General features: G+C 47.4%; 1 pseudogene; it reads right to left on the bottom strand.

Moving 5' to 3' along the window:
• Positions 1–27,125, bottom strand: part of LOC142313163 (uncharacterized) — a 176,968-nt pseudogene that overhangs the window by 78,460 nt on the left and 71,383 nt on the right.

Below are 27,125 nucleotides of genomic sequence, written 5' to 3'. Positions count from 1 at the left end.
TCAGCCCCGTGTCGTGGCCCCGAGGTGTGCAATAAAAGAGGGGGAGGTGATGGATGATGGTGGAGGTTGACTTTGTGACGCCACCTGCGGTACATGGCCAGAGAATTGCTGCTGCGGCTGTTGCTGTCCTCCAGGGCGGATGGTAGTAGCAGCTAAGGGGTTTCTGCTCCCCACAGGTGGAGCAGGCCCCTGGGAGGATGATGAGAGGAGTAGTAATCGCCGGCACCAGCAAGGAAAGGCAGACAGTCTCTGTGGGTTCCAGGTGTTTTACTCACAGTTCTTTAAGTAACCCGGTTGCCGCTTCCGAAGCACTGGCCACCGCCATAATGGGCCCCAGCCGATCCCGAGCAATACGAGGTCACCGCCGGTGTTCCCACTGTGTGTCCTTTCTGGTTGGGGTCCCTCCAATGTAAATGGAATGTGGAACGGACTGCGGGTGTTGCCTGCACTCTCCGCAGACCCTGGATTCCTGTGTAGCTGTGGAGAACCCGGGCTGAGTTCTAAGCTTCAAGCCACAGGTCCTTTGGTGCTCCCAGATGTGTGAGGTAATAGAAGATTGGACCGAGGTCCTAAGTGACTCTCACCCCAAGCGATGCCCAAGGCTAACTGACTATGTGTAGAAATGCTCTTTCCCTTTTCCCCAAGTGCTACCCGCCCCCCAGTTGGCTGTCCTAGGGACCGGGTAAGTCTTATGCTTTGTGATGGTCACCCCCCTATCTACCTCAGGCCGTCCCCCCAGTTGGGAAATAACCTGTTTGTGGTCTGTGAATGTGAGAAACACCAGCAATTAACCTCTCCTTACCCGGGATGAGTACTACATCTTAAAGGAGTTGCAGTACCCTGTGGCGACTGAAGCCTCAGGGGCGCCACACCAGCTGTGTCCAGCACCAGATAATCCTCGCAGTGCGTGCGTTGTGAGGATTCACAAATAGAGACGATTGAACCTTTTGACGTTCGGTTCGGCAGATACAGTTGGACCTTAAAAAAAAAAGCTTTGTGGCCCTGACTTGAACCAAACCTAAATGAAAGTCTGTAATTGGGCAGTTCATGGCTCCACCCACCTGCTGCCAGCCATAAGCAGAACACGTCTGGGGGAGGGTGGGCAGGGCTTCAAAAAGTTTTTGTTTTGTTGTTTTTGTGTGTTACTCTATATTACAAATTATTCTTTATATTCCCTATTGGTTATGTGATTGTTTTACATTCCATATGTATCATGGTAATCATGGTATTCCCTTTAGTTTTGCTTGTCCTCTCTTTCTCCCTCTCCACTTCTCATTCATTCTCTTTTCTTCTTACATTTCCTCCCCCTCTCTTTCCCTCTCTTGTCCTCATCCTCTACATCTCTTTCCATCTTCTTTTTACCTCTATCCATGCACCTTCTCATGCTTTGTGTATCTTATACATCGATCGTAAATTTATTCTCTCTCACTACACTCACCCCTTGACCATTTCTCTGCCTTTCCCCTTTCCAACACACATCTACTATGAGGGGCTGCTGATAAGTCTTTGGCTTTACCCAGAAAGAATCGAGATAGGATGATGAAACTTTTCATTTATTCCACATACTGTACTCTCCACTGATGTCAACACACTTCTTACATCGGTATTCCAAGTTCTGTAAGCCGAGCAAAAAGAAGGATTTCGATTGTGCCTCAAACCAGGCATCCGAAGCAGCCAAGGCATCAGAAATGGTGTGAAATTTGGTACCCTTGAGGTGTTTCTTTAGGTTTGGAAACATTAGTGAATAAGGTGGGTGGTCAACCAGCTGGAAGCCCAGCTCTGCCAGTTTTGCCGTGGTCACTTGTGCAGTGTGAGCGGACGCGTTGTCTTGCAGGAACAAGATTCTTTTGGACAGCTTGTCCGCACCATTGCACCTTCAGAGCTGCCTTCAATTCATTCAAAAGTTCAATGTAATACCTTACATTGATGGTGGAACCCTTTTAAAGGTAGTCCACTAGCAGCACAGCCTCATTATCCCAGAACACAGACGCCACCACCTTAGTGGCTGATTTTTGCATCCTGAACTTCTTTGGACGAGGAGAACCACTGTGCCTCCACTCTCTTGTTTTCAAGGTCATACAAATAAATCCAGGTCTCATCCATAGTGACCGGTCCATCCGGGAAGTTCTCATCAGTCCAAAAACGCTGATAAATCGAGCGGGAAGTTTTCACTCGCATGCTTCTCTGATCTGTTGTCAGACATTTGGGGAGCCACTTTGCAGATCGTTTCCTCATGTCCAAATGTACCATGGATAATGACACAAACACGTTCACGGGAAATCCCCATGACGTCTGCTATTGCTTTAGCTGAAATTCGTGGATTCTCCAGTATGAGGTTGTGCACAGCATCGACGATCTCCAGAACAAAACCCACTCTCGGTCGTCCAGGACATTCCTCATCATTGGGACTGAAGTGGCCCATTTTAAATTTGGCAACTCAGTTCTTACCTGTGGAATATGAAGGGCATTGAACCCCCAATGTCTGCGACATATCGCCATGAATATCCTTCGTGGACTTTCCTTGCAGAGACAAGAATTTTCTCCCTCCTCTGCTCTCAGTTGCTGTGAATATTGCATTAGACTCCGCCATGTTTTCCCGTGTGCGTAGAACACTGTTGCCATAAGCAACAAACACAAAATTCTGAAAACAAATATTAGACACACAAGGCTTTCATGTGATGTAACATTTGTTACCATATATTTTTAAGTGCTTACCCAACATGTACTAATCTAACTTGCCTTTCCGATCTCATTAATGACGGGTGACTTTTTTTTTATACTACAACTGTTCAATTTTTATTCTACCATTTGGAAGTAACATAAGCTTTATACCGACCTTCTTTATTATTTAAGCCAATGTGATTTGTGCATAAACAATTTCAAACATTGTTGACGTAAAAAAAAAAATCTCACACGAAAAACATTTTCAAGACTTTATTTTAGAACAAAGAAAAAGAACATGTACATTTAGCAAATAAAGTATTTGTCATCTTGAACAGATACGCGAAAATGAGAACACAACCTTCATAATGACGGATTGCTGTCAAAACTCAAAAGGACGGGTTGTTATCGTAATTTCATTCTTTGGTATTCATTATTATATTTAGTGATTTTGCTTATATATGTATATTTTTCTTCGTCTGAAACAGTATAGCAGATATCTGGGTGATTTATGCTTAGCTCAGCAATTTTTTTTTTAAAATAGTCAAGGATAATTTCCCTTCCCTATGGACGACGCCTGTTTCGCACCTCCTTGTGCTTCAACGGGTCCCAAGGAGGTGCGAAACGGCCATCGTCTATAGGGGGCCTGCACTCGGCTCGCTCCCCACTCCCTTTGACTGCACATAAGGAAGGAATAAAGCACTTTGGAATACTGGATGGTGTATGCCGTAGATTTCTACTTTCTGGACATTGGTTTGGATTTAGAAAATATCAGTGGGTGGACTTATTGAAGTTTTTACCTAGCGGATGCGTTACACGGTTTGCTTGTACTAGCACTTTATGAGGTTTTTGGTGGAGGGTACAGTACCTAGTGATAGGGTAGGGGTTTAGCCGCCGAGGAACAGGGGCACCATACAAATTAGGGTTGTTTAACCTCCATTGTTAGGCAGCGGAAAGTCTAGGACTAGACTCACGATCTTACTATCATGATTGTACTGCCTATACTCTAATCCTCACAGGTCACCACTGATCAATTTATTTTGCCTTTTCTGGACATTTAGGTCTTAATCCATCAAAGCTTTTATGCCACAAACGTGAGGCTGTACAATGTTGTCAGTTTTGGTGTTTTCCAAAATGTGCCGCAGTCGGGGTGTTATTACTTACAGATATAAGATTTGTGGCAAGGTGCACACCACTTCACTCCTCATCTGATTCCTTAAAAGGTTTGACTGGTGAAAAACACCGGTCTTACTGAATCAGGGCCTTAAAAGGGAAGCGGTCACCAGATTTGGCGACTATAAGCTGCGCAAACCACCACTGAGCTCTTATATACAGCATTCTTGAATACTGTATATAAAAGCCCAGGCCACTGTGTAGAACAGAAAAAAAACACATAATACTGTCTCTGCTCTCTGGTTCAGCGCCTCCTCTCTGAAGCGATCACCGTCCTCCGTCATGCACACTAGCCGGCATTGAAGTTTTGCGCAGGCGCACTGTGATCAACAAAGTATTGTAGTGTACATGCGGTCTTTAACCTTTCCTCGCACTTGCACATTACAATACTTTGATCTGTCCTTAGCCAGACATATGAAAGCGCACCTGCACAGGATCGTAATGTAGGCCTGTGTGGATTATGTAGATGCGTCAACCACACTGCGCTGGGTAGAAGGAGGACGGAGATCTCAGCAGAGAGGAGGCGCCAGACCGGAAAGAGGAGGCACTGGACCACAGAGCAGTGACATTCATCGAATTGGACCGCCCCCCTAAGTGCTTTTTTACACTATACAGCGCAGTCTGAGCTCTTATATACAGTATTCTGGAATGCTGTATATATGAGCTCAGTGGTGGTAGCCACAGCTTATAGTTGTCAAATCTGGTCACCCATTCCCTTCAAGATCTTATGAGATGGGACAATAATTGAGCGGAAAATTGAAATATCGCTCGAAACAGAGCAATACTCGCAATGTGTAATAGCTGCCAGCAATCGTAATATTGTTCGATTTTCACGAAATCAGATCTTTCAACTTGTGTAAAAATTAACGTTTGTCGGCAAAAAATGTCACCATGTAATACCGTAAGTTGCTACCACTTGTTAAAATATCGCACTAGAGGGAGTGGATTAGTCTATGTGCGTGGGTGTACGGTAAATGTGTCATCATTGGCTGATTTCCACCCTCACGTGGTAAAATCTTGGTCTGATCTTAAGGTGTAATACACGCTTTTATGAATGATTAGCGACTTTTCACCGAACCCAACAGCGATCTTTCGAGCGAACAGTTGCATGTGTAATAATGAGCTTGTACGCATGGTAATGACGTGATAAATATTCGCTCGTCAATCGGTATTGCTAAAAAAATGTTTCCTGTCTAATTGGGCCTTAAGAGTAATCGATAGAAAGGGATATATTTGTTCACCAAATTGACCCAGGGGGACAATGGTAGAGGATCAGTAGATTTCCATACCATTATAACGTCTTCTGGTAGACAAAAGAAGTATACAAAAGAAGAGCCTTTTATATGAACCATGGACAATATCACCCAAGGCACACTTGTGGAGAAAGAACCGTTGGGAACTCAAAGTAAGTGTGCATAAAGAAGGCCATTTCCGACCAGAATGGGGGCAATTTAGGATTGCAAGAAAGAATCCACTGCCCCCCCCCCCCCAACCAAACTGTGCCTTCAAGATCAGGCAGAGCCCCCATCCAAACTGTGCCCTCAAGATCAGACAGAGTCTCCCTCCATTTGACCAGAGGACTTTCGAAAGGTTTAGTAGTAGACATAGATAGCAGACTTTGTAAACTTAAAGGTTTAGACAAATCAGGTGTAGTAACAACTCTGACCAGAATGGGGGCAATGATCAGGAAGCATATATGCAATTCCTTGTAATACTCATGTTGTAAACAAAGATTTAAGTCAGCGACTCCCATTCTTTGCAATTTGATTGTGTGTGGTATACTTTCTGGGAACATCTCTAGAGCTTACACTCAAGGGCAGGAAAGGATCCACCACTTCCCCCTAAACCAGTGTTTCTCAACTCCAGTCCTCAAGACCCACCAACAGATCGTGTTTTCAGGTTTTCCTCAGTCAGGTTTCCAGGATTTCCTTAATGTTGCACAGGTGATGGAATTATCCTCTGTCTAATATTGAGGAAAACCTGAAAACATGATCTGTTGGTGGGTCTTGAGGACTGGAGCGGAGAAACACTGCCCTAAACTCTGCCCTAAACTCTGCCCTCAAGATCAGGCAGCGTGTCTCTCCACTTGACCAGAGGACTTTCGAAAGGTTTGGTAGTAAACGTAGATATCAGACTATGTATACTGTACATGATAAAGGTTTAGACCGATCAGGTGAACTTAGTAATAACTCCGACTTAGTGTGTCCCTGTTGCACATGATGTGAGTCAAACTGCACATCAAAGGCATGTCTGAGCCTGAGAAACTGAAAGAAAGTAGAATTAGGCAGGTTATGCTTATATTTCAAAATATCAATAATAGGGAAATATGATGATTTAACAAGTTGGACCAAATACTTGAGACCCTTCCTTGCCCAAACTCATGAACAGTGGTATACACTAGATTAGTGATGTGTCGGTCACGAACGATCCAACACAGAAATCTGGCTTCCTGCTGTGATTGACAGGAGTCGAATCCCCAGTGAGAGCCACTAATTTGTCTTAACGGCTCTCGCTGGGAGTAAAATTTAGGTTGTTTGGTGGGCTAAACCCCTCCCACCTAAACAAACCCCACCCACTCAGTAAATTAATTGGCCTGCTGTGGGTGGGCGTGGTTTCGGCGGCATTAACACAAGTGGTGAACACATATTTAATAGAGAGCCATAAACGATCTGAAAGAGACGTCTCTTTTTGGTGAGCGTAGCCATGGGAACCGGATCACCAAAAAGAGCTGGACTGCCCATCACTACATTAGATGAGGTAAATGAAGATTGCAGCACAGGGGGAGTTCAGTGGCCACTGCCCATAACTGAGCTACTAATTTGAGGAGTAAACTAAGTTTAGGCAACAAATAAACTCTTGTTGCAATTAGAGCTGGGTTTTGGTTACAACACTTTCCGCAAACGGTACATTAAAGTGGCTTTTGCTCGGTGTGAATTTTTTTATGGTAATTAAGAGTTGATCTCTCAGTAAAACATTTCCCACATTCTGAACAGGAGAATGGCTTCACCCCTGTGTGAACCCACTGATGTGTAACAAGACTCGATTTCTGGGTGAAATATTTTCCACATTCTGAGCATGAATATGGTTTTTCTTCTCTGTGAGTTCTCTGATGTCTTTGAAGAACAGATTTGTCGCTAAAACATTTCCGACATTCTTCACAAGAAAATGACTTTACCCCAGTGTGAATTTTCTTATGTCTAGTGAGACTTTTTTCATGAGAAAAACATTTTCCACATTCCAAACATGGAAATGGCTTTATTCCCATGTGAATATTTTGATGTCTAATTAGAGATGATTTATCGTTAAAAAGTATACCACATTCTGAACATGAATATGGCTTCATCCCTGAGTGAACCCACTCATGTCTAAGAAGGTTTGCTTTACTATTAAAAGGTTTCCCACATTCTGAACACAAAAATGGCTTTGCTCCTGTGTGAATTCTCTGATGTCTCAAAAGAGTAGATTTATCTCTAAAACATTTCCCACATTCTTCACAGAAATATGGCTTCTCCCCTGTGTGACTTCTTTGATGTTTAATAAGTTCTGATTTCCAGTTAAAATATTTTCCACATTCCGAACATAAATGCGTCTTCTCTGTGTGAGGACTTTGATTTATGACACCTCTACTGTGATGTTTGTTTTTCTTAACATCTTGTGATAAATCAGAAGATCGGACCTGTTTAGAAGCATCAGATGATAGATCTTTTCTATGACGGTTTATAGTTGGAATTATCGCATGCTCTTCACATATATCTTGGGTGATACCACGATCTGTTGTTATCCAATGTCCCTCTGAGCTCCTGGGACCGTTATCTGCCAAAAATAAAACCTATTTTATTATTTTTGAATTTCACCTAAAAGTTATACAGATATAAATGTCATAAAATATCCACAAGCATACAAATGCAAATGACAGTTTATCAACTGTTTCAAAACAAGCACTAGAAGATGATGCTCAGCCGGTTTGTACTTTCTTGCAGTTTTTATTATGAAGCCAACATCTTCGTAGACTCCCGTTACAGTGTTGCCTTCCATCAGTCATTCTGAAATTAGTGATCCACAGTGAGGAGCGAGCGTGTTCGGCACTGCTCAATACTCGATTGAGTATCAGGGTGCTAGAGACGCTTGGTACTCGATGGAGTATCGTGCGCGTACACAACATGCTTCATATCCCGGCCGGCAAAATCTCTATCTCTCGTTTTTCTGGAAATGGAGGGAGGATAGAAGAAGAGGGAGAGATGTCACCCACGTAAAAAAAGCTCGAACTTCCACTGACTTTCATTATTACTTGTAAATGTGACTTGCAGCTATTCAGCATATGATTAGTTATGCTGATTCTTTTCATGTCACTGCATTGTTACTGTTATGCTCCTAAAAATCTGGACCAAAGGACGTAGAGCAGAGTCCACGACTCCAAGGTATGCACTTTGTCTAGCACAGAGAGCTGGTTACATTGATCTCAGTTTGTTTTATTAGATATTTCCTTGCTTGCCAGGCATGAGATTGGTAATTAGAGTAAAGCAGTCCTTCCATTACTCTCCTTAGTGTGTCAGGGGCCTCAAATAAGCCATTGTTCTTCTAGCCATTATTCACATTATGTAGATGGCAATTGTAGACAAAGTGGCAATGTCACCACACGGGGTTTCACATGCAGTCCCTGGTGAGGGGCCTAAGAAAAATGCCTCCATGAATGCATAGTTAGCTTTGCTGGGAGCGTTTCCTGGGGGACTTGGGGTACTGACGAAAGGATGGGAGGTTATTGCTAACTGGAGCAGGATACACATGCTACGGTTATGGCATCCATCATCTTTAGGAGTATAGGCTGTGAATACAGACTATACTGAAGGAAGATATTAAAGCTGTTGGCCTACCAAAAGTTGGGAGAAAGTGGGTATCATCTGGTACGGAGCCAAAGGAATTACTGATCCCTGTTTACTATCTCGTGGACTGGGGCATTTCAGTTTAACCATGTTATCTAGAGTTGATGCAAGACCGTGGACAGAAGAATTAAAAATAATTGCATTGTTATCCTACCGAGGTGACTAATACAACCCACAACTTCAAATCTTCACACCACTACCTGAATCCTAATGGGCTCTTGATCAGATATCTCAACCAAAATCTGATCCCAGACCCCTTCTCCACTTTCCCAGTGTTGGTTTATACTGGTCAGGTCTCTTCTCCATGTTCCCAGTGTTGGTGTATACTGGTCAGGTCCCTTCTCCACTTTCCCAGTGTTGGTGTATACTGGTCAGGTCTCTTTTCCACTTTCCCAGTGTTGGTGTATACTGGTCAGGTCTCTTCTCCACGTTCCCAGTGTTGGTGTATACTGGTCAGGTCTCTTCTCCATGTTCCCAGTGTTGGTGTATACTGGTCAGGTCTCTTCTCCACGTTCCCAGTGTTGGTGTATACTGGTCAGGTCTCTTCTACATGTTCCCAGTGTTGGTGTATACTGGTCAGGTCTCTTCTCCATGTTCCCAGTATTGGTGAATACTGGTCAGGTCTCTTCTCCACATTCCCAGTGTTGGTATATACTGCTCAGGTCTATTCTCCATGTTCCCAGTGTTGGTGTATACTGGTCAGGTCTCTTCTCCATGTTCCCAGTGTTGGTATATACTGCTCAGGTCTATTCTCCATGTTCCCAGTGTTGGTGTATACTGGTCAGGTCTCTTCCCCACGTTCCCAGTGTTGGTGTATACTGGTCAGGTCTCTTCTACATGTCCCCAGTGTTGGTATATACTGGTCAGGTCTCTTCTCCACATTCCCAGTGTTGGTGTATACTGGTCAGGTCTCTTCTCCACGTTCCCAGTGTTGGTATATACTGGTCAGGTCTCTTCTCCACGTTCCCAGTGTTGGTGTATACTGGTCAGGTCTCTTCTCCATGTTCCCAGTGTTGGTGTATACTGGTCAGGTCTCTTCTCCACGTTCCCAGTGTTGGTGTATACTGGTCAGGTCTCTTCTCCACGTTCCCAGTGTTGGTGTATACTGGTCAGGTCTCTTCTCCACGTTCCCAGTGTTGGTGTATACTGGTCAGGTCTCTTCTACACGCTCCCAATGTTGGCGCATACTGGTCGCCTCACTTGAGTATGTATACAGATTTTTCTTCAACTGTACTCACAAGTGTTCATCAATATGGTTGAGATCTGAAGACTGTGGGGGCCAAGCCAGCATCTCTACTTCATTTTCATTGAACCATTTCTGCGCCGATCTCACCATATGCTTCAGGTCGTTGTCCTGCTGGGACACTATGTCGTCCTTGTCATACCCATAGTATTCAAGTATACAAAGTAACTCATCTTGTAGGATAATCACATTAGCTCAATATTGAGGCCACAGTTGATCCTGGTCAACTATCCAACACCATTGGCTCTGAAACAACCCCCATATCATCAGGCTTCCTCCCCCGAACTTGACAGTTCCTTCAATTTCTCAAACAGTCCCTTTTTCCCTTGTTTCTTCCAAACCCATCTGTACCCTATTGACTTTCATCTCATAACTCTAAATCACCCATTTCCAATTTTTTACTGTCCACTTTTCGTAAATTTTTGCAAACGCGAGCGGACGCTTCTCATGACGCTTTGAAAGTCAAACCTTCTTTACCTTTTTTCGGGTCACCTTCCAGACTTGAGTAACGGGCATCACTTGGTGCTTGAAAGGACGACTGTGATCTCACTATTATGAAGCATACGAGCCGCCTCCACTGCCGGGTTGGTCGCACCAGAACTGATCGCCCATGTGATGAGCCGACTTGTTGACTCCGACATTTTTCCCTTGATGTCAACCTTTTGGCTTTTGATTAGATGGACTTCATTTCGTATTTTTCCAACTGTCATGGCCTCACATGCTACAGTTCAGCAATTTTCTTAGCAGAGACCGCTATCAATTAGCTGGATGATGCTGGTTTTCTTTTCTTGGGAAATCTTCTCGATTTGAACCAGTCACTAGAGAATTGACCTAATAACACACTGAGCCATTAGGGAATATGATAACAGGTTGTAATTTGTAGTATACAGCAAGAAAAAGATTGTTCCAGGAGTAAAACAGTAACAATGCAGTGACATGACAAGAATCTGCATAACTAATCATATGCTAAATAGCAGCAAGCCAAATTTATGTACGAGAAGCCAAGATGATTGTGTATAAAATGAAGATCGTCTCTCGCTCAGAGCTGTAGTGGATGGTGAGATATCGAGACAAAGTCGAAAGCTCAAAACATTGTTGTCCTTTTGCTCGTTAGTGTATACTCTCATAAGTATCTGTGCATTTAGTGGTCACTACTCACCTGGGCCGTTATCTGTAGGAATCTCCTCTTTACTCCGCTCATCACCCCTCACATATGTCTCTGTAGTATTAATATGGGGCAGATCTTCACCCTGAAACACATATTGTAAAAGTCACAGACAGATGGAGAAGTCCCATCTATGATCAGCTCTAATCCTGCCATCTCCACCGCTCTCATTACACAAGTATAACACATATAATACTGGAGGATAAAACAAGACTGAGCACAAGAACTTCACAGCCGTCTACACATCATAGGGAGATTTCATGGCTCCTTCTCTCCATCTACCTGATGATCCTGAGGAACATCGGGGTCTTCTTGTTTACAGTCCTGTGGGAGAAGAGGACGGGGACATCTCTCTGGTGTTGTCCTCTTACTGGATAGACCTGGAGGAGACACATACAGGGACTGAATTCATTCCTTACATACAGATAATTATAGGCCGTGTGTATTTAGTCCTGTCTATTACCTGGTGATGTGAGGGGCTGGGGATCCTCCATCATGACGTCCTTGTACAGATCTTTGTGTCCTTCTAAATACTCCCACTCCTCCATGGAGAAATAGACGGTGACGTCCTGACACCTTATAGGAACCTGACACGTACAATGATACCGTCACCCCCGATCCCTTCATAGCGTTACTGTATAATGTCCCAGCATTCCCAGCAGTGTCACCTCTCCAGTCAGCAGCTCAATCATCTTGTAGGTGAGTTCTAGGATCTTCTGGTCATTGATGTCCTCATGTATCGGGGGGTGAGGTGGAGGCCCCGTGATTGGGCTCAGGGGTCTTCCCCATCCCTCAGACACAGGAGCCTGACAGCGCTCACTAGAGGTCTTCTTCACTACTGTGTAATCCTGGTTATGGAGAGACACAGTAATAAATCTCACTCCAGACATTTCCAGAGTCCTCACCTCTCCAGTTCTGTCCATCTGTTATTCCCATAGATAAGAATGATGTAATGTGACGTCATCAGAATCTCTCACCTCTCCAGTAAGCCGGAAGAGGATCTCTAGGGTGAGGTGGAATATCCTCTCCGCCATCTTGTCCCTGTCCATATCCATCCTTCACGGGGCAATCAGGAGAATTCTCTTCTATAGAGCGATTGTTCTCCCCCAGCATCTAATGTGTATGGAGCCTGAGCCCAGTAATGGGGAATCTCCACACACCTCCACCTGCAGAGCCGCACACAGATATATAATACCCTGCACCTACCTCCACCTGCAGAGCCGCACACAGATATATAATACCCTGCACCTACCTCCACCTGCAGAGCCGCACACAGATATATAATACCCTGCACCTACCTCCACCTGCAGAGCCGCACACTGATATATAATAACCTGCACCTACCTCCACCTGCAGAGCCGCACACTAGATATACAATACCCTGCACCTACCTCCACCTGCAGAGCCGCACACTAGATATATAATACCCTGCACCTACCTCCACCTGCAGAGCCGCACACTGATATATAATAACCTGCACCTACCTCCTCCTGCAGAGCCGCACACTAGATATATAATACCCTGCACCTACCTCCACCTGCAGAGCCGCACACTAGATATATAATACCCTGCACCTACCTCCACCTGCAGAGCCGCACACTGATATATAATAACCTGCACCTACCTCCACCTGCAGAGCCGCACACTAGATATATAATACCCTGCACCTACCTCCACCTGCAGAGCCACACACTGATATATAATACCCTGCACCTACCTCCTCCTGCAGAGCCGCACACTAGATATATAATACCCTGCACCTACCTCCACCTGCAGAGCCGCACACTAGATATATAATACCCTGCACCTACCTCCACCTGCAGAGCCGCACACTAGATATATAATACCCTGCACCTACCTCCACCTGCAGAGCCGCACACTAGATATATAATACCCTGCACCTACCTCCTCCTGCAGAGCCGCACACTAGATATATAATACCCTGCACCTACCTCCACCTGCAGAGCCGCACACTAGATATATAATACCCTGCACCTACCTCCACCTGCAGAGCCGCACACTAGATATATAATACCCTGCACCTACCTCCACCTGCAGAGCCGCACACAGATATATAATACCCTGCACCTACCTCCACCTGCAGAGCCGCACACTAGATATATAATACCCTGCACCTACCTCCTCCTGCAGAGCCGCACACTAGATATATAATACCCTGCACCTACCTCCTCCTGCAGAGCCGCACACTAGATATATAATACCCTGCACCTACCTCCACCTGCAGAGCCGCACACAGATATATAATACCCTGCACCTACCTCCACCTGCAGAGCCGCACACAGATATATAATACCCTGCACCTACCTCCACCTGCAGAGCCGCACACTAGATATATAATACCCTGCACCTACCTCCACCTGCAGAGCCACACACTAGATATATAATACCCTGCACCTACCTCCTCCTGCAGAGCCGCACACTAGATATATAATACCCTGCACCTACCTCCTCCTGCAGAGCCGCACACTAGATATATAATACCCTGCACCTACCTCCACCTGCAGAGCCGCACACTAGATATATAATACCCTGCACCTACCTCCACCTGCAGAGCCGCACACTAGATATATAATAACCTGCACCTACCTCCACCTGCAGAGCCGCACACTAGATATATAATACCCTGCACCTACCTCCACCTGCAGAGCCGCACACTAGATATATAATACCCTGCACCTACCTCCACCTGCAGAGCCGCACACTAGATATATAATACCCTGCACCTACCTCCACCTGCAGAGCCGCACACTAGATATATAATACCCTGCACCTACCTCCACCTGCAGAGCCACACACTAGATATATAATACCCTGCACCTACCTCCACCTGCAGAGCCACACACTAGATATATAATACCCTGCACCTACCTCCTCCTGCAGAGCCGCACACTAGATATATAATACCCTGCACCTACCTCCTCCTGCAGAGCCGCACACTAGATATATAATAACCTGCACCTACCTCCTCCTGCAGAGCCGCACACTAGATATATAATACCCTGCACCTACCTCCACCTGCAGAGCCGCACACTAGATATATAATACCCTGCACCTACCTCCACCTGCAGAGCCACACACTAGATATATAATACCCTGCACCTACCTCCACCTGCAGAGCCGCACACTAGATATATAATACCCTGCACCTACCTCCACCTGCAGAGCCGCACACTAGATATATAATACCCTGCACCTACCTCCACCTGCAGAGCCGCACACAGATATATAATACCCTGCACCTACCTCCACCTGCAGAGCCGCACACTAGATATATAATACCCTGCACCTACCTCCTCCTGCAGAGCCGCACACTAGATATATAATACCCTGCACCTACCTCCACCTGCAGAGCCGCACACAGATATATAATACCCTGCACCTACCTCCACCTGCAGAGCCGCACACTAGATATATAATAACCTGCACCTACCTCCACCTGCAGAGCCGCACACTAGATATATAATACCCTGCACCTACCTCCACCTGCAGAGCCGCACACTAGATATATAATACCCTGCACCTACCTCCACCTGCAGAGCCGCACACTAGATATATAATACCCTGCACCTACCTCCACCTGCAGAGCCGCACACTAGATATATAATACCCTGCACCTACCTCCACCTGCAGAGCCGCACACTAGATATATAATACCCTGCACCTACCTCCACCTGCAGAGCCGCACACTAGATATATAATACCCTGCACCTACCTCCACCTGCAGAGCCGCACACTAGATATATAATACCCTGCACCTACCTCCACCTGCAGAGCCGCACACTAGATATATAATAACCTGCACCTACCTCCACCTGCAGAGCCGCACACTAGATATATAATACCCTGCACCTACCTCCTCCTGCAGAGCCGCACACTAGATATATAATACCCTGCACCTACCTCCACCTGCAGAGCCGCACACTAGATATATAATACCCTGCACCTACCTCCACCTGCAGAGCCGCACACTAGATATATAATACCCTGCACCTACCTCCACCTGCAGAGCCGCACACTAGATATATAATAACCTGCACCTACCTCCACCTGCAGAGCCGCACACTAGATATATAATAACCTGCACCTACCTCCACCTGCAGAGCCGCACACTAGATATATAATACCCTGCACCTACCTCCACCTGCAGAGCCGCACACTAGATATATAATACCCTGCACCTACCTCCACCTGCAGAGCCGCACACTAGATATATAATACCCTGCACCTACCTCCACCTGCAGAGCCGCACACAGATATATAATACCCTGCACCTACCTCCACCTGCAGAGCCGCACACTAGATATATAATACCCTGCACCTACCTCCACCTGCAGAGCCGCACACTAGATATATAATAACCTGCACCTACCTCCACCTGCAGAGCCGCACACTAGATATATAATACCCTGCACCTACCTCCACCTGCAGAGCCGCACACAGATATATAATACCCTGCACCTACCTCCACCTGCAGAGCCGCACACTAGATATATAATACCCTGCACCTACCTCCACCTGCAGAGCCGCACACTAGATATATAATACCCTGCACCTACCTCCACCTGCAGAGCCGCACACTAGATATATAATACCCTGCACCTACCTCCACCTGCAGAGCCGCACACTAGATATATAATACCCTGCACCTACCTCCACCTGCAGAGCCGCACACTAGATATATAATAACCTGCACCTACCTCCACCTGCAGAGCCGCACACTAGATATATAATAACCTGCACCTACCTCCACCTGCAGAGCCGCACACTAGATATATAATACCCTGCACCTACCTCCACCTGCAGAGCCGCACACTAGATATATAATACCCTGCACCTACCTCCACCTGCAGAGCCGCACACTAGATATATAATACCCTGCACCTACCTCCACCTGCAGAGCCGCACACAGATATATAATACCCTGCACCTACCTCCACCTGCAGAGCCGCACACTAGATATATAATACCCTGCACCTACCTCCACCTCCAGAGCCGCACACAGATATATAATACCCTGCACCTACCTCCACCTGCAGAGCCACACACTAGATATATAATACCCTGCACCTACCTCCACCTGCAGAGCCGCACACTAGATATATAATACCCTGCACCTACCTCCACCTGCAGAGCCACACACTAGATATATAATACCCTGCACCTACCTCCTCCTGCAGAGCCACACACTAGATATATAATACCCTGCACCTACCTCCTCCTGCAGAGCCGCACACTAGATATATAATACCCTGCACCTACCTCCACCTGCAGAGCCGCACACTAGATATATAATACCCTGCACCTACCTCCACCTGCAGAGCCGCACACTAGATATATAATACCCTGCACCTACCTCCACCTGCAGAGCCGCACACTAGATATATAATACCCTGCACCTACCTCCACCTGCAGAGCCGCACACTAGATATATAATACCCTGCACCTACCTCCACCTGCAGAGCCGCACACTAGATATATAATACCCTGCACCTACCTCCACCTGCAGAGCCGCACACTAGATATATAATACCCTGCACCTACCTCCACCTGCAGAGCTGCACACTAGATATATAATACCCTGCACCTACCTCCACCTGCAGAGCCGCACACTAGATATATAATACCCTGCACCTACCTCCACCTGCAGAGCCGCACACTAGATATATGGCTGCTCTGTGCTTACAGGACCTGTGATGATGTCACATGGAGGGGAGGAGTCAGGGGTCACATGATCAGCTCCTCAGTGTATGCAGGACTCTGCTGTGCTGGTTGTCATGGTGCTGGATGAGGGGAAGTTTATGTGTGGGGTCAGGAGGGGTTGACAGTGTGGATATAGCAGAGCCGTGTGTGTACGAGGTGTACGGAGCAGAGCTGTGTGTGTACGAGGTGTACGGAGCAGAGCCGTGTGTATACGAGGTGTACGGAGCGGAGCCGTGTGTGTACGAGGTGTGTGGAGCAAAGCCCTGTGTGTACGAGGTGTACGGAGCAGAGCTGTGTGTGTACGAGGTGTACGGAGCGGAGCCGTGTGTGTACGAGGTGTATGGAGCAGAGCCGTGTGTGTACGAGGTGTACGGAGCAGAGCCGTGTGTGTACGAGGTGTACGGAGCGGAGCCGTGTGTGTACGAGGTGTACGGAGCGGAGCCGTGTGTGTACGAGGTGTACGGAGCGGAGCCGTGTGTGTGTACGAGGTGTACGGAGCGGAGCCGTGTGTGTGTGTACGAGGTGTACGGAGCGGAGCCGTGTGTGTGTACGAGGTGTACGGAGCAGAGCCGTGTGTGTACGATGTGTACGGAGCGGAACCGTGTGTGTACGAGGTGTACGGAGCGGAGCCGTGTGTGTACGGAGCAGAGCCGTGTTTGTACGAGGTGTAAGGAGCAGAACCGTGTGTGTACGAGGTGTAAGGAGCAGAACCGTGTGTGTACGAGGTGTACGGAGCAGAGACGCGTGTGTACGAGGTGTACGGAGCGGAGCCGTGTGTGTACGAGTTGTACGGAGCGGAGCCGCATGTGTACGGAGCAGAGCCACGTGTGTACGAGGTGTACGGAGCGGAGCTGTGTGTGTACGAGGTGTACGTAGCGGAGCCGTGTGTGTACGAGGTGTACGGAGCTGAACCGTGTGTGTGTACTAGGTGTACGGAGCGGAGCCGTGTGTGTGTACGAGGTGTACGGAGCGGAGCCGCGTGTGTACGAGGTGTACGGAGCGGAGCCGTGTGTGTGTACGAGGTGTACGGAGCGGAGCCGTGTGTGTGTACGAGGTGTACGGAGCGGAGCCGTGTGTGTGTACGAGGTGTACGGAGCGGAGCCGTGTGTGTGTACGAGGTGTACGGAGCAGAGCCGTGTGTGTGTACGAGGTCACGGAGCAGAGCCGTGTGTGTGTACGAGGTCACGGAGCAGAGCCGTGTGTGTGTACGAGGTGTACGGAGCAGAGCCGTGTGTGTGTACGAGGTGTACGGAGCAGAGCCGTGTGTGTGTACGAGGTGTACGGAGCAGAGCCGTGTGTGTGTACGAGGTGTACGGAGCAGAGCCGTGTGTGTGTACGAGGTGTACGGAGCAGAGCCGTGTGTGTGTACGAGGTGTACGGAGCAGAGCCGTGTGTGTGTACGAGGTGTACGGAGCAGAGCCGTGTGTGTGTACGAGGTGTACGGAGCAGAGCCGTGTGTGTGTACGAGGTGTACGGAGCAGAGCCGTGTGTGTGTACGAGGTGTACGGAGCAGAGCCGTGTGTGAGTTCGAGGTGTACGGAGCAGAGCCGTGTGTGCGTACGAGGTGTACGGAGCAGAGCCGTGTGTGCGTACGAGGTGTACGGAGCAGAGCCGTGTGTGCGTACGAGGTGTACGGAGCAGAGCCGTGTGTGCGTACGAGGTGTACGGAGCAGAGCCGTGTGTGCGTACGAGGTGTACGGAGCAGAGCCGTGTGTGCGTACGAGGTGTACGGAGCAGAGCCGTGTGTGCGTACGAGGTGTACGGAGCAGAGCCGTGTGTGCGTACGAGGTGTACGGAGCAGAGCCGTGTGTGCGTACGAGGTGTACGGAGCGGAGCCGCGTGTGTACGAGGTGTACGGAGCGGAGCCGCGTGTGTACGAGGTGTACGGAGCGGAGCCGCGTGTGTACGAGGTGTACGGAGCGGAGCCGCGTGTGTACGAGGTGTACGGAGCGGAGCCGCGTGTGTACGAGGTGTACGGAGCAGAGCCGAGTGTGTACGAGGTGTACGGAGGAGAGTCGTGTGTGGACGAGGTGTACAGAGTGGAGCCGCGTGTGTACGAGGTGTACGGAGCAGAGCCGCGTGTGTACGAGGTGTACGGAGGAGAGTCGTGTGTGTACGAGGTGTACTGAGTGGAGCCGTGTGTGTATGAGGTGTACTGAGCGGAGCCGTGTGTGTACGAGGTGTACGGAGCAGAGCCGTGTGTGTACGAGGTGTACGGAGCGGAGCCGCGTGTGTACGAGGTGAATGTAGCCTGGCTCAAGCTCCAGAAGAGGTTACCTCACTATAGGGGGTTGTTATACTGACCGAGGTCAGTGCGTGGCCTGTGTGATGCTTCCACTCGGCTACTACTGTAGGGATGTATCCAATGCCATGCAGGCAGAAGTGCGGCTCGTGAAAAAAGTAGAGATGAGTGAACCTGTTGATAAAGGTTTGCCAATTTCAAATTCGATCCGAGCCCTAGCCTGTTCGGTTGGGGCTCGGTAACCCCAAGCACTTTCCCCAAAAGTCGGTAATGTTCAGTTTTCTTCAATCCCTGACCACATAACATGTTCTGCTTTTATACAGGATTGTGCAGCTGTATGATGAATGGGAGATGTGTTTAATAAGTAAAGGGGGGGTGGGGACTCAGAAGAAGCAAGACGGACTCAAAAAGAAAAAACTTTAAAACAGCAGTGTAGCTGAGTGAGCCATCTTCAATATTCTCCCACAAGACCAGCTGGGTAGGCTTCCTGCCCTTTAGCGCCGCTCTTTATTCATTTGGGTGGTGGCCACTCGAAAAAGTATCCTACACCTCTAGGCACAAACACATATAAACGGACCCTAGATCCCATGGTACTGGCTGAATTAACTAATAAACGAACGGCTCTTAAATCCCTCATAGATCAGAAATATCTAGCGTACTGGCAAAGAATGAAGTGGCTAGTAAATGCGGACACCCATTAGGGCGACTCATACACCCCCAAGTTGCTACCTCCTATATTCCAAACATAAAAACAGGCGGAGATGGGAGTTCATACGACCCGGCAGAGATTTTAGAAGTCTTCCGGTCCTATTATCAAAATCTCTACAATATAAGGGACAATATGTGGAACTCCCTGTAACAGTGTGTCCCTCCCCTGCCTGTGCTCATGGTGTAATAGTCTGTCTCTCCTTGACTGTCCTGTATGTACTACTGGTGGGGGATTGTTTGTTCTTCTCAGCATGGGACTCATCCAATACACAACTTGGTAGACAGAATAGAGCCAGGAGTCTAAAGTTCATTCATGTATCAAATGTCATCAAATGTCCAGGTGGAGTTGGACTCTTCTGCCCACCTTAGGGGCTGATCCCAGGAGGAGAGAACAATGAGACCCATGTTAGGTCAGTTAGTTGGATCTCGGCTGGAGAAGGACTAGGATCTATAGCTAAGGCTGGATACTAGAGCCTGTGTATGGACTGGTACAGACTGGAGATCAGTGGCCACGTGGGATTGTGTTTTGTTGTTCACCCTGTTGGACTCAAGGAACTCATATAAGGACATTGCCTTATTTTCCCTGGCGTCGGAATGCCGGGAGGCGCCCCTGGATCTTTTGTTTTGTTGTGGACTCCTTGCAGACTTTAAGGATTTATATTTATGTTTGGTGCTTTATCTTTGTGGTTCCAATAAAGCCCTTTGGATTGTTCCTTGGCTTGGCGTCCCTTACTGCTCTGTCGCATACCTCGTCACAAACTGGTTGGCAGCAGCGGGATCAGAGCAGAAGAAATGGAGGACAACGGCCCATTAACATCTGGAATCAGAACCTGAGAGTACAAGAACTGGACTGTGGTGAGCCTACAAACAAAGGCCCGTGAATTAGGTGTCGGCTACAAAGAACTCTGTAAGAAGCATCTAATTGAGGCATTGGAAAACGCCTGCAAGATGGCACTGAGGTACAATTTCCACAGCAAGGGGAGGAAAGATGGGAGCTGGAGGTAAATACCCAAAAAAGTCAATGGGTTGTGTGGTATGAGGAGGATATGGCACTGCTTGAAGATGAGGTCACCATTGAATTTAAGATGTATGCCATTCGCAGAGCTCAAGAGAGGGCATTGCTGGAGAGGAGGTTTGCTGTGGAAGCAGCTAGAGGCTCCAGACAAACTGTAACCACAGCACCCACTATGAGGGAATTCTCCAGAGTTTCCCGCAAGGACTTTAAGCCATTTAATGAAGCTGCAGGTGACATTGAGGGCTTCTTCCAGGACTTTGAGCATCAGTGCCGATTAATGGAAGTCCCAGAAAGAGAGCGAGTCAGACACTCGGTGGGCCTCTTGGAGGGTGGAGCTGCTGACGCCTATAGAGCTATGGACCCTCAGTGGAATTGTGAGTATGGGGAGATAAAACAGACCATTCTAGAACATTATGCCGTGACCCCAGATACTTATAGGACTCAGTTCCGTACGTTAGCCTGTGATGGGGAAGTGTCTTTCAAGATGTATTCCCACAGACTGAAACAAGTATGCCATCGCTGGCTGGAGGGAGAGGGGGCCTTAACTTGGGAGACCTTCCTCCAGGTCATCCTGAAAGAGCAGTTCTATGCCAGGTGCCCTGCTGAAATCAGGGAATGGGTGCGTGAGAGAAAGCCGTCAGCTGTGGAACAAGCTTCCGCTCTAGATGATGAGCTTCTCACCATCAAGCCTCAATGGAAAAGGCTACCAGTCAGTGAAAAAAAAACTATCAGCTCCCCAACACCAGTGGTCCCTTGTCCTTTGGCCTCCAATGTTCACCTTCCCAGTAGACTACCAACACATGGCAGACCCCGTGTGAATTTGCCTCCTACTACTCCTGCCTCCTCTTTGGGAGTATGACGTGGAGAAAGACTCATAGAACGTAGATGTTATGGATGTGGACAGTCGGGTCATCTGAAAGCTCACTATCCAGATGTGCAGAGGCAAAACAGTTACAGACCCTCTTTGCCTGTTCATTATCTACAGACACCCTCAACAGGAGAAGAGATGGATTCACTCCCTGATGATTCAACAAAAGACTCTGATATGTTGACTTCCCTACCAGGAGTCTATGGGGTGCGAGCCACAGCCGCCCGTTCTTCTGATCTTCAGCATAAACATCTACAGGAGGTCGTGCTGGATGGCCAAAAGGTTGTTGGCTTTCGTGACACTGGGGCTTTTCTCACTATCGCAGATCCCCGAGTAATTCAACCAGAAGCAATGCAAAAGGGACCAGGAATTGCCATTGAATTGACTGGAGGTACTCAAAGATACATTCCAAGAGCGAGTGTGACCCTGGATTATGGCTTTGGGGCAAAACAATGCATGATTGGTCTGATGAGCGGCCTTCCTGCAGACATTCTTCTAGGGAATGATGTGGGGAATCTTCAATGCCACCTTTGACTATGCCTTGTTCTTCATACCACACATTCAATCCCTCACCACCTCCTGTCGTCTTCAACTCAAAAATATTTCCAGAATCCGTCCCTTCCTCAATTCTCAATCTCCAAAAATGCTAGTGCATGCTCTCATAATCTCCCGCCTCGACTACTGCAACATTCTCCTCTGTGGTCTCCCTGCTAACACGCTCGCCCCTCTCCAGTCCATCCTTAATTCTGCTGCCCGACTGATCCACCTCTCGCCTCACTACTACCCTGCTTCTCCTCTCTGCATGTCCCTTCATTGGCTCCCAATCTTCCATCGTATCCAATTCAAACTACTAATACTGACTTACAAAGCCATCCACAAATTGTCTCCTCCATATATCTCTGAACTAATCTCTCGCTACACTCCAAAACGTAATCTCCGGTCCTCCCAAGGTCTCCTTCTCTCCTCCTCTCTCATTCGCTCCTCATGCAACCGCCTCCAAGACTTCTCCCGAACATCCCCAGTCTTCTGGAACTCGCTGCCTCAACACGTCAGATTATCTACTACACTTGCAAATTTCAAACAGAACCTAAAGACTCATCTGTTCAGAAATGCCTATAACCTTCAAAGACCTCACTGCTTCACCACCGTGCGGAGCTGCCGCCCCACCACCGTGCGGAGCTGCCGCCCGACCCCCCCACCCCACCTACTGTCTCCTCCCCAAAATCCTTTAGAATGTAAGCCTGCAAGGGCAGGGCCCTCTTCCCTCTGTACTAGTCTGTCTATTGTAACTTGTATATGTGTTCTGTATGTAACCCCCTTCTCATGTACAGCACCATGGAATCAATGGTGCTCTATAAATAAATAATAATAATAAAATAATAATAATAATGCCACTTTGTCGGTACGATAACCAGAAGGTAAGCCAAGAGAGCAGCAGATGTGGACATGTTCAACCCATCAATGGAAATGAGGCCACCCGAACTGCCGTCACAGCCGCTCTGTGGCCAAGCCCCTTACAGACCTCACGAAGAAAACGATGCCCCGGCTGGTGATCTGGACTCCAGCCTGTGATGAGGCTTTTAACCGGCTGAAGGACGCCTTGGTCTGCGATCCTGTTCTTGCTGCTCCAGTCTATAAGAGGAGATTCATTGTGCAAACGGATGCCTCTTCTTTTGGATTGGTAGCTGTACTCAGCCAGGTGAATGTAGCCGGGGAGGAGCACCCCATTGCCTACCTCAGCAGGAAACTGCTGGACCGAGAAGTGGCCTATGCAACTGTTTGAGAAGGAATGTCTGGGTGTAGTATGGGCCCTTAGGAAACTAAGGCCATATCTGTATGGACGAGAATTCACTGTGGGTACTGATCACAATCCCGTCACCTGGCTGAAGAGAGTCTCTGGGGACAATGGACGCTTACTACTATGGAGCCTGGCTCTGCAGCCCTATAACTTTACAATACAATATAGAAGGGGCAGTCAACACCAAAATGCAGATGGATTGTCCAGGCAGGAGGAGCCCTGAGTCAGGTCCACCATGTTTACGTGTACTTGACAAGCGACCTGTTGAGATCACTAGTCCGTACACAAATTGAGGGGGGAAGAGGTTGTAACAGTGTGTCCCTCCCCCGCCTATGCTCATGGTGTAATAGTCTGTCTCTCCTTGACTGTCCTGTATGTACTACTGGTGGGGGATTGTTTGTTCTTCTCAGTATGGGACTTCTCCAATCCACAACTTGGTAAACAGAACAGAGCAAGGAGTCTAAAGTCCATTCATGTATCAAATGTCATCAAATGTCCAGGCGGAGTTGGGCCCACCTTAGGGGCTGATCCCAGGAGAGAAGAACCATGAGACCCATGTTAGGTCAGTTAGTTGGATCTCGGCTGGAGAAGGACTAGGATCTATAGCTGAGGCTGGATACTAGAGCCTGTGTATGGACTGTTACAGACTGGAGATCAGTGGCCACGTGGGATTGTGTTTTGTTGTTCACCCTGTTGGACTCAAGGAACTCATATAAGGACCATTGCCATATTTTCCCTGGCGTTGGAATACCGGGAGGCGCCCCTGGATCTTTTGTTTTGTTGTGGACTCCTTGCAGACTTTAAGGATTTATATTTATGTTTGGTGCTTTATCTTTGTGGTTCCAATAAAGCCCTTTGGATTGTTCCTTGGCTTGGCATCCCTTACTGTTCTGTCGCATATTCCGTCAAACTCCCTCCTGAAGAATTAGAGGAGAAAATTGGGAGATACATACAGGAAACCCTCTGGATGGTGCAGTTTCTGAGGCTTTGGAGGAGGACATCTCTGAGTCTGAAATCAACAACGCTATTCAAATAACTCCCCCTGGCAAATCTCCAGGACCAGACGGGTTCAACTCGGCCTTCTACAAAATATTTAACAACCAATTAGCCCCAATTTTGGTTAAAACATTTAACTCATTGGATGGAGAGACAGATATCGCCCCACAGTTCCTGGAGGCACACATTACTGTGATTCCTAAACCCGGGAAAGATCTGTCCCATGCCGCAAATTATATACCTTCTTTCACTACTGAACGTTGATATTAAGATCTACTCGAAAATTCTCGCTGATAGACTGGCTCCATTGCTGCCCTCTGTTATTAATACTGACCAGGTGTGATATGTTAAGAGTTGTGAAGCGAGGGATAACACAATTAAAACAATGTTCCTTATCGCTAAAGCCAGGCTTAAATCGATCCCTCTAGAGTCTAGGCCTTTTATCTATTGACGCTAAAAAGGCTTTTGTTTGACAGGATCTACTGGGGCTTTCTGGGGGCAGCACTGGGCCAGTTGGGCCTAGGACCTCATTTCTTACAAAAGATTCTCACTTTATATTCCAATCCTACCGCACGAGTCCAGCTTAATGGAACCTTGTCCTCCTCCTTTGCCATACGAAACGGGACCAGACAGGGAAATTATCGTGGTTTGGCAGGATGAAGGTAATTAAGATGGACATCCTGCCTCGCTTTCTGTACCTTTTTCAGACCATCCCCATTTCCCCTCCTTGCGGCTTCTTTCGTGGCCTAAAATCTGCTCTAATCCACTTTGTGTGGGGGAGAGTGAGACCTAGAATTGAAATACGCACCTTAACACTCCCTAAAAATAGTGGGGGGCTGGCCTTCCCAACTTAAAGTGTACCTACAAGCCTCTGCCCTGACCCATTTGTTAGACTGGCACTACCAGAATAACACCAAACAATGGTTACAGATAGAACAAGACGGAGTGGGAATCCCCCTGAAACATCTCCCCTGGATACCCTCACCTGACCTCCCCTCCGGAGGTCCGCTACTGGAGTTTTCCAGGGAAACACTCAAAGTTTGGCATATAATTTCAGATAAGATATTCCCTCCGCACTCAGTTCGACTCCTCACACCACTTTTTTCCACCCCGTCATTTAATCCCGGATACCAGAGGAGATCCTTTCTAGGTTGGAGGGCGATGGAAGATATCTGCCAGAGGTACATCGTTATTGACGGTAAGTTACCTTTGCTTCACACTCTTCGGGCACATTCTTCGTCTAGGGGCATACAGTGGTGGAGTATCTCCAATTAATAATAATAATAATAATAATTTTATTCATTTATATAGCGCTATTCATTCCACAGCACTTTACAAACATTGGACACATTGTCCCCATTGGGGCTCACAATCTAGAGTCCCTATCTGTATGTTTTTGGAGTGTGGGAGGAAACCGGAGTACCCGGAGGAAACCCACACAAACACGGGGAGAACATACAAACTCCTTGCAGATGGTGTCCTCGGTGAGATTTGAACCCAGGACCCCAGCGCTGCAAGACTGCAGTGCTAACCACTGAGCCACCGTGCCGCCCGTGTAATTACAGTCCTATATTTCAAGACAAGAATCGGCTGGCCAAGTTCGGGGCTCCTCTTGTGCGTTGGAGAACCTAGGTGATGCCAGGCCTGACCACACAGTCTCGCTTCTGTATAGTATCTTAATCAGAGTGGGGGTATCTGGTAAAAGAGGATACGAGTTTGCATGGAATCTCGTCATGGTATCTCTGTCTATTCAAAATGGCATCAATAAAATGCACCTGTTTTCACTGTCGAGAACATACGTCTGCCCATACCATAACCCCACCGCCAACTCGATTCACATCATTGACACCAACAAACCACTCATCAATATACCATACACTCGTTCTGCCATTTACCCTGTACGGTGAAAACTGGGATTCATCTGTGAAGAACACCTCTCTAATATACCAGATGCCATCGAATGTGAGCATTTTCTCACTGAATGCCTTCAGAGTGCAGCTGTATATTTGCTAGAGTATATTTCATGTTTGCACTTGTTCACTTTTGTCTGTTAGGAAGTGCCATCATTTTTCATTTTCTCCTTAAAAAGTTGTCCAGCATTGGGCTTCAAGTCTGCAGTCACTGAATGTATCACTCTATGTGACTGCAGACTTGTTAATCCTCACATCGAACGCACTACGATGCCGTGAGCAGTTGGTCATGTGTCCGCAAGTAAGTTACATAGTTACATAGTTACTTAGGTTGAAAAAAGACCTAGGTCCATCTAGTTCAACCTTCCTCAACCAGTTCTACATTTAGTCACTAAGTCATTTATAACCAACAATGTTTTGTGCACTGAGGAAATCATCCAGCCCTTGTTTAAAAGCTGTTATAGTATCTGCCATTACTACCTCTTGTGGTCGGCATTCCACAGTCTGACTGCTCTAACTGTAAAGAACCCTTTCCTATCTAGCTGTCGGAATCGCTTTTCTTCCACTCGCAGTGAGTGCCCCCTGGTCCTTAGTACTGTCTTTGGAAGAAATAAGTCATGTGCCAGTCCTTTATATTGACCACACATGTATTTATACATATAAATGAGATCTCCTCTGAGACGTCTTTTTTCTAAGCTAAACATATCTAACTTTTTCAACCTGTCATCATATGTGAGGCCTCCAT

The sequence above is a fragment of the Anomaloglossus baeobatrachus genome, chromosome 5, assembly GCF_048569485.1.
Source record: "Anomaloglossus baeobatrachus isolate aAnoBae1 chromosome 5, aAnoBae1.hap1, whole genome shotgun sequence".
NCBI classification, from domain to species: Eukaryota; Metazoa; Chordata; class Amphibia; order Anura; family Aromobatidae; genus Anomaloglossus; species Anomaloglossus baeobatrachus.
This window is presented reverse-complemented; position numbering and strand designations above follow the sequence as displayed.